Below are 6,640 nucleotides of genomic sequence, written 5' to 3'. Positions count from 1 at the left end.
GGTCAGCAGGGTGGGAACTTCGCCCGACTGATCCGCCGGCTGTCCCGTACCTCCTGCTTCTCCTCGACGCCGAGGAGAAGCGTCTCTGGCAGCGACCGGGCATCTTCCGTGCCTGTCTTCCAGGGACTGCGGGTGCAGTGCAGCCTGAGGGGGCCGCTGAGGTGCCAGGGGTGGGAGCTGGGTATCACACAGACAGGAGAGTCCTGGTTTAATGCTTTAAAAGAACCAGTTTCCGAAGCTATTAGTCAAATAAGTTGAAAGAAGGAACTGCACAGGAAAATCTGAATTACAACTGGGAATTTACCAAACTTTTTAAAGATTGAACGGCCACTGATAAAGCCTTAGGGATAGGCTCGTCATTGGGAGAGTGCTAAAACTTAAAGAGAACAGGTTGCTAACACAGAATGAGTCTTGATGGCTTAGTAGGTGGATACAAACAATCTGACTTAATACTTGCAAATATTAAACAACACACCTTGCTCTAGAGATTGTTGGACATACTGATTTTCCATGTTACTGGTGTATTTTGTGAAGCCTTTGTAATCCTGTGTGCCTTTGTGTCTGTAGCCGGAATAATGCTGAAAAAATTAAGGGTAATTTAGGGGTGGCCTTTAAGAATGGTTAAAAGACTGGAAAACTTGCCTCACAGTGCAAGATGTGAAGACCTGCTGACCTTGTAAGGGGGAAGGGGAAGGATCACTTGGTCACAGACTATAAGTGGGCTGTATAGGAAAAAAAACAGTGACAATTAGTGTTTCTTCAGTCCAGCAGATTTAAGAAGGTCTAATAGTTGGCACTTGAAGGAAATAAAAAACGGAATCGGTAAGACATTTAGTAAGTTTATCAATAATGGTATTTAATCATTGGTACAATTTAATGAAGATCGTTTAGATACTCCATCACTGGAAATACTGAATCAAGATTTGATGTTGCTGTCTTCTCTAAATATGCTTTAGTTCAACCACATGTATATAATTGAAGCAAAAATTAAGTTAGGGAAAGCCTATGGCCAGTGTTATACTAGCGCTGAGGCTCCATTATGCCATTCATTCATAAAATACATGACTTTAGTGTTAGTTGTCCAGTCAATCCTCTTGCCAATGCAGATTTATCTTCTGAAGATTTGATGTTGCTGTCTTCTCTAAATATGCTTTAGTTCAACCACATGTATATAATTGAAGCAAAAATTAAGTTAGGGAAAGCCTATGGCCAGTGTTATACTAGCGCTGAGGCTCCATTATGCCATTCATTCATAAAATACATGACTTTAGTGTTAGTTGTCCAGTCAATCCTCTTGCCAATGCAGATTTATCTTCTGTTGTTGCTGCTACTTCAGAAATATGCTGAGAACAGAAAGAAAGTTATAATCAATCATGTCGCAGCCTTTTTTTTTTTTAATCATCTCCACTCTTTAATGCTGCTTTAGAAATACCGCATTACTTGTAAAATATTACAGCCGATGGCCTTGTAGAATGAGAGGGAAATCAACAATCTGTCTGCTTTTGTGTTTTCCTTTGTCTTTTTTTCCCTTCCCTAGTATGGACATATCAATACTTTAAAAATTACTAAAGTGAATGGAATAAAACCAGACTGTTCTTTTTCTTTTAATCTTCTTAAATTCTTCTTTTCCATGTACTTTTCCATTGTTAGCAAATTGGCCTCAGAGTAATAATTTCACCATTCTGCTTTACAAAGTAAAAGTTAATTACTTACATAAATGCTTTTTGTAAGGCTAATATGTAACTTAAAAGAAGTGAAAAAGACTGAGTTCACCAGTGATGTAGAATGCCAGACTAGCTCCAGAGAAATGTGTTTGAAAGTACGTGAGTTTTCTGAGCTCTGAGTTTGCTGAAGCTTACAGTAAAGACTGCCTTTCAGAGTATTTGTAAGAGTTGCCCTTTAAATCAGGTAATCCTGCCCTAACGCACTGCTTATTTGTCATAACCTTCTGACTGGTTTCAGTATGTTCAACTAGACTGCGGGATTTGCTGAGCAAAACATCAGAATCCTGATAAACAGATGTTTTTACTATATACATTATAAACATATATCCAAGCACTAGCCAGCATCCAGCCAACCTGGCAGCTGCTCGCTTGCTCGCTCACTCACCTCCCTGCAGCGGGACAGAGAATAGAATGGGAAGAACAAAAGCAAGAAAACTTGTGGGTCAAGATAAAGACAGTTTAATAGATGAAGGAAAGAGGAGGGGGGGAAGGCAATACGAAGGAAATCACTCACCACCTCCCACAAACAGACCAATGTCCAACCAGTCTCCAAGCAGCAGTCATCTTGGAAGCCAGCTCCTTTCTCTACCTCCCAATTTTTATTGCTGAGCATGATGCTCTATGATATGGAATATCCCTTTGATCAATTCGGATCAGCTGTCCTGGCTGTGTTCCCCTCCCAGGTTTCTTGCCCACGCCCAGCATACCCCCTGGGTGGGGATGACTACAAAGCGGGGAAAAAGAGGAAGCCTTGACCCTGTGCAAGGGCTGTTCAGCAGTAGCTGAAGTGTTGCTGTGTTATCAACACTGTTTTAGTCACAAATCCAAAACACAGCACCATACGGGCTGCTACGAAGAAAATTAACTCCATCCCAGCCAGACCCAGTACATACATGAACAGTTTGGGATGAAAAAAATGAAAATATTACACTGTGAATCTTTAGAATGACTTGAACTTAAATTCAATTTAGAGATGAAATGCTCATGTCATACATGGCATTTCGCTTAATCCACTCAAATGAAGAGCCACTAATGGAAGGTATGATCCTAGGCCATTTCCGTTTCCAGCTGCAAGCTTGCACCTCTTGAGTAAGTCGTGATACCCTACAGCTGCAGAGTGAGTTGGATCAACCACTGATGTCACGCAAAAATTATTCACCAAAAGACATGGTTTTCTACTGGCTCAGCTGATGGAACCAACTCATCTGTGGCTGCAGGCTGACGAGATCTGGTGCAAATGAGAGTAAAGGAGTATGAGTTCAGAGAAGAAAAAGAGCCAAGAACCACCTGTTTGGCAGTAAACTTTGGTTAGGTGTAATGTGAAACCACGTGCTCAGTTTACACAGGAAGAATGAGAGAAAATACAAAACATAATGCAGCAATGTTCCGAAAAGAACTGTGACATTCCATATGAAGGGATCAGATGTTCTGTAAGTCTAATAATAAATAAATAAATACTTTCTAAATCCAGAATAATCTTTCAGATTAGCAAATGTATCTGAAATTCAAGGCTGAATGGAGTTTTTGATGCAGGAATTATATTCATGTGATATAATTGCACTAATATAAAGGGGGCAAAAGTGATAAAGTTTCATTTTCTCATGCGAGAGTATTTTTCTCTTCAAAATCCGTTGAGCAGACTTAAGATATGTAGGCCATTTTGCTGCAACTGCTAGCATGAATGCAAATCTCACATGCTTTTTGTCTGTTAAGTGTATAGGCGGTCCACGTTTCGGATTATGTGATGGACACACTCTTGAGACTCAGGTCCTACAACAGCAGAGCTACGATACTGGTGTGCTGCTAGAAAGCGTGTGTTACGTGCGTGAGGTTCCTACTGGCTGACTAACTCTCTGACAGCAACACAGAGCTATAGTATGTCTCTTTTGCTTTGTGAAACTCCCAAATTGTTCATAGTGGGTTGACACTGACATACGGGGTCAGCAAACAGCAAAGATTCACTGTGAATGTATGAAATAGAGGCAGGAGAGCATGCGGCAGGAATCCAATGACTGAGTTCCAGTTACTGTATTTGGGGCTTGACAGGTCTGTGAATGTTAGTGGTGAAGAAGAGTTTCTTCTGTTCTAGTCTGGACAAATGGCTGTTTAAGAAAAGCTCTGAAATGACCCAGATAGCCCTACCAGTGATCATGTTTTCATATTTTATGTCATCTTGGGTCATATGTCAAATACCAAAAGTGAAACTGTGTTGGATAACGTTAACAAAAAAATTTATGTTAGTGGGTCATGATTTCACCAGATGGATTTGTGTCTACTTCAGCATTTTTCTGCAGAGTTTAATAATATGCTCTGTTCAGTCTTTTTGTGTTTAAATATGACTCTAGATGTGTAATAATAAATGGAAGTTGACTTTAGAGGACGTGCAGAATCTCTTTATTCTGCTTGAACTTCCCAAATTTTTTTTTCATGTGTCCATCTGCTATAATATCCTTTTTTCTGTCTTTCTTCTATCTCTGCGTGTGTACACGGTCTCTGTACATCCATCGGTTTAGTCATATCATAGCATATAGAATGTGTGCAGCACATAGAAAGCAGTGATTTTCTATCTGTAAATGAGTTGAATAAAAAACATGAAAGTAATCAGGCAATAACAACAGCAAAGTGTATCAGCATGGCTAATGTCCTTCAAGAGTTTCACAACATTTGCAAAATTTTACATCAAGTTCTCTGGCCTTCAGAGACCTTAAGACTTAGTGAGACCTTACAGACTTAGTGCTTTGGCTGTCATCTATGCCAGCACCATAGTCGGAATGAGAACTGTGTTGCAGAATATGGGATCTTTGTGCTTCATAAAGAAAGTAAAATGCAGGGGTTTAGGCAGTTTCCATTCCTCAGTTTTAGCCTGAACAAGACAGAAAAAGGCACTATATTGTGGGAATTGGACGTCAGCAAGTAGTGGTAACTTTCAAATGACAGGTACTGTCAAGTGAAAAAGTACTGCTGTAGAAGGGAATATTTTGTTCAGCTTTTTCCAAAACACATTTCTCTAGATATCTGATTTTGTTAACATAAGAGACGACAAATTCATGCTGAAGTCAAGAAAGTTTTGATCTTTTTTTCTGAAATGGAGTTCAATTTTTTTTTTATTTATCACCTTATCTTTAAAATCTACAGATCCTTCCTACCCTACAAATATTCTTCCTGCACACCAACTAACTTTTGATCTAAGGAAGAATGAATATGACCCTGATTCCTAAAGTGAGCAGAATTATAGGAAGAAGGGGCAGCTCTTTCGCTGGATACATCTACATGGAACTTTGAGTTCACATTTTGTATCTGCATTGTGGACTTAAGAAAACAGCTAGAAAATAGAGGTAAGAAACTCTAGCTTTTACTACCCTTTCTCATATTGTGTATCCACCCATAACATGCTGAGAATGCACTTAGCCTGACTTTTACTGGGCAATTCATATGAAGGGAAGATCTTCCCAAATTCATCCACTACTATTTTAGTTTCACTTCTGTGACTTCAAGATTGACATTTTTAAGAATATTATTTTTTTCTGATAGGATGTGAAAATATGGATGCAGTTTTTACAGCTTAATAGTAGAGTATTTTTTGTATAGGTGAAAGAGATGTATTCTTCTCTACCATTTTACTGGCCAGTTTTCTCCAGTATCCACCCTGCTATACTAATTTATAATAGAAGCAGCTCCTGCAGATAAAAAATGTTTTCCTGCTTTCTCTGGCACCTGGATTCATCTCTTGTGGAAAGCAGCCAGTGAGGCATTTCCCTTTTCCACAAAGAGGCTAGCAAATGAGAGCATTTCTAAGAGCAGGTTTTTGGTCTGAGGGCGTTTAGGGTCCGCTTCCAAGAGATGTGTGGAAGATAGCGAAGAGAAGCATGTATATTGTTAGCAGGTTTCAAATTGATTTATAGGGACCTGCATCTCTGCTGAAAAAAACAGAGGGGCAAAACAGAGAAGGGTGAAGACTTCTGCTCTACTTGTTTCTGCAACAGGTATTCTTTCTACATGGCCAGGTCCTATTTTTCTGCCTTTGACACAACCCACTCCATCAGGGCTGAGTGGATTCTTTCAATTAGCAAGTGTGGCCACCTACTGGGGAAAAAAACAATGTAAAAATAAACGAAATCAGAAATAACAGAATGTACAAAATGGTAATACCTTGAGCACAGGTAGATAGCCCGCTGGAAATGCAACAAACACAAGAATAAAAATTGAAGTCCCAGTTTCCTGTGCCATACTATTACCATACAATTTTTGTGATGCTATGCTTTGCTCTTCCTCTGTATAAATAGTTCCCTCTTCTGACAGCTTTATCCTTCCCCAGTTACTCCTCTCAATCAGATCAAATTCATCCCTGATTTCTAACACCTGCAGTTTTGTTCAAATCACAATTTAGCCTTTACTAGATAGAAATTGCACCTGACAGAAGAACAGATCACAAAGCAAGACGTAACCGATCATTTTACTTTATTTATTAAACTACCAACAATCATTGCTTTATTTGGCAGGAGCACTCTAAACTTTCAGTAACAACAATTATGACGGAAAGAAGTATAAATGAACTGAACATGTTAAGAGTTTACAAGACCTTCTTTAGTTCCTAAGTGGTAATGGATGTTCTATATTAGCGGTGTTGTACAGCCATGTCTACAGCAGAAAAACACACCTACTTTTGAAAAAGGGCACCAGCAATGGCCACAGGAGATAATAGCTGAAGATAACGTATGTTACCTGGAGAAGATTAAGCTACGTTCACGTGTGCTAGAAGCTAGCTGATCATAGTACTGTTGATGCCTCTGACAGCCGGAGCAGGTAGTCAGGCACCCCTACCGTCTGGTGGCCCAGTCATCAGAGAGCAATCGCTGCCTGAGCCTCTTGTTGTGGTTTAACCTCAGTCGGCAACTGAGCACCACACAGCTGCTCAC

The 6,640-nt window shown here is 39.8% G+C and overlaps 1 protein-coding gene across 1 annotated transcript in view; it reads right to left on the bottom strand.

Moving 5' to 3' along the window:
• Positions 1 to 6,640, bottom strand: part of RAB5A (RAB5A, member RAS oncogene family) — a 27,762-nt gene that overhangs the window by 19,633 nt on the left and 1,489 nt on the right. The window contains exon 2 of the mRNA XM_009288602.1: positions 2,079 to 2,085. The gene's annotated coding sequence lies outside the window, so the exon portion shown is untranslated. The remainder of the gene's footprint in view (positions 1 to 2,078; positions 2,086 to 6,640) is intronic.

The sequence above is a fragment of the Aptenodytes forsteri genome, unplaced genomic scaffold, assembly GCF_000699145.1.
Source record: "Aptenodytes forsteri isolate BGI_AS27 unplaced genomic scaffold, ASM69914v1 Scaffold9, whole genome shotgun sequence".
Classification (NCBI taxonomy): Eukaryota; Metazoa; Chordata; class Aves; order Sphenisciformes; family Spheniscidae; genus Aptenodytes; species Aptenodytes forsteri.
The sequence above is the reverse complement of the archived record's forward strand: the minus strand, read 5'-3'. Positions and strand labels throughout refer to the sequence as shown.